The sequence below is a fragment of the Petromyzon marinus genome, unplaced genomic scaffold, assembly GCF_048934315.1.
Source record: "Petromyzon marinus isolate PM22_M1 ecotype Great Lakes invasive population unplaced genomic scaffold, UKy_Petmar_22M1.pri1.0 PM_G_Scaffold_92, whole genome shotgun sequence".
Lineage (NCBI taxonomy): Eukaryota > Metazoa > Chordata > Hyperoartia > Petromyzontiformes > Petromyzontidae > Petromyzon > Petromyzon marinus.
Window position 1 is genome coordinate 350,001 of NW_027423049.1, and position 2,500 is coordinate 352,500.

Below are 2,500 nucleotides of genomic sequence, written 5' to 3' on the forward strand. Positions count from 1 at the left end.
ACATTGCATAGGAACGCCATGAAACTTCCAGAGGCATTTGCAGCAGAAAGGCACGTGCACTCAAAAATTTTAATATTTTTCACGCATAGACCCCGTCAAACGCTAGAAGTTGGCGGGGATGTCTCTCTTGTGGCTCACGGGGCTGTTAGGGTCGCACAGAAATGCCTCGGAATGGGAAAACGGGTCATTTTTGTGTGGCCACATTGCATAGGAACGGCATGAAACTTCCAGAGGCATTTGCAGCAGGAATGCATGTGCACTCAAAAACGTCTATATTTTTCACGGATAGACCCCGTGAAACGCTATAAATTGGCGGGGATGTCTCTCTTGTGGCTCACGGGCGCTGTTAGTTAGGGTCGCACAGAAATCCCTCGGAATGGGAAAAGGGGTCATTTTCGTGTTGCCACATTGCGTACGAACGGCATGAAACTTCCAGAGGCATCTGCAGCAGAAATGCATGTGCACTCAAAAACGTCTATATTTTTCACGGATAGACCCCGTGAAACGCTAGAAATTGGCGGGGATGTGTCTCTTGTGGCTCACGGGGCTGTTAGGGTCGCACAGAAATCCCTCGGAATGGGAAAACGGGTCATTTTCGTGTTGCCACAATTGGCATACGAACGGCATGAAACTTCCAGAGGCATTTGCAGCAGAAATGCATGTGCACTCAAAAACGTGAATATTTTTTCACGGATAGACCCCGTCAAACGCTCGAATTTGGCGGGGATGTTTCTCTTGTGGGTCACGGGGCTGTTCGGCTCGCACAGAACTCCCTTGGTCCACCTGATTCGTGCATACAGGCAGCAACTAAAACTCTGTAAACCTGCTGTGAGGACATCTAAACAGTGGACCAGTGAGGCTGTGGAAGATTTGCGGGCGTGCTTAGACTGTACTGACTGGGATATGTTCACGACTGCTACCAATAGTCTGGATGAACTCACAGAGGCTGTGTACATCAGCTTCTGTGAGGACTGCTGTATCCCAACACGTACCAGGGTGAACTTTAACAACAACAAGCCCTGGTTCTCAGCAAAGCTCAAAAGGTTGAGGTTGGAGAAGGAGGAAGCGTTTAGGAGTGGGGATAGAGACAGATTCAAGGAGTCGAAGAACAGGTTTAGCAAAGCGGTGAGAGAGGCTAAACGACTGTACTCAGAGACACTAAAACACCAGTTCTCTACTAACGACGCTGCTTCTGTCTGCCAAAGGGCTCAGGCACATCACCAACTACAAACCCAGAGCGCCCCACACCACTAACGACTCCCGCCTAGCCAACGACCTGAACGAGTTCTACCGTAGATTTGAAAGACAATTGGACTGTCCTGAACCACCCCTTCCCACCCAAGAGGCCCCATCCCCCACCCATACTACAGAAACGACTCTCTCCTTTCAGGAGGGAGAAGTTAATGGGCTTTTCAAGAGGCAGAATCCACGCAAAGCAGCCGGGCCGGACTCTGTCTCTCCAGCCACCCTCAGGCACTGCGCTGGCCAGCTGTCTCCGGTGTTCACCAACATCTTTAACACCTCCCTGGAGACATGCCATGTACCAGCCTGTCTCAAGTCCTCCACCATCATCGCTGTGCCCAAAAAGCTAAGGCCAACAGGACTAAATGATTACAGACCGGTCGCCCTTACATCTGTGGTAATGAAGTCTTTTGAGCGCCTGCTCCTGGCACACCTCAAAGCCATCACAGACCCTCTCCTGGACCCCCTTCAGTTTGCCTACAGAGCCAACAGGTCTGTGGACGACGCAGTTAACATGGCCCTCCACTTCACCCTACAGCATGTGGACGCCCCAGCATCCTACGCCAGGATCCTGTTTGTGGACTTCAGCTCTGCCTTCAACACCATCATCCCTGCCCTGCTTCAGGACAAGCTCTTCCAGCTGAACGTGCCCTACTCCACCTGCAGGTGGATCACAGACTTCCTCTCTGACAGGAAGCAGTGCGTTAAGCCGGGAACAGAAGTCTCTGACTCCAGGTCCATCAGCACGGGAACTCCTCAGGGCTGCGTCCTTTGCCCACTGCTCTTCTCCCTGTATACCAACAGCTGCGCCTCCAATCATCTGTCCGTCAAACTCTTGAAGTTTGTCGGACGACACCACCCTCATTGGGCTGATCTCTGGTGGGGATGAGTCTGACTATAGGTGGGAAGCTGACAACCTGGTGACCTGGTGTAGCCAGAACAACTTAGAGCTAAATGCTCTAAGGACAGTTGAGATGGTTGTGGACTTCAGGAAGAATACAGCCCCACTCACCGCCATCACCCTGTTAGACTCCGCAGTCAAAATTGTGGAGTCCTTCCGCTTCCTGGGCACTATTCTCTGCCGGGACCTCAAGTGGGAACTGAACATCAGCTCCCTCGCCAAGAGAGCTCAACAGAGGATGTACTTTCGACGGCAGCTGAAGAAATGCAACCTGCCAAAGACAATGATGGTGCAATTCTATACAGCGATCATTGAATCCATCCTCACCTCCTCCATAACCGTCTGGTACGCTGCTGC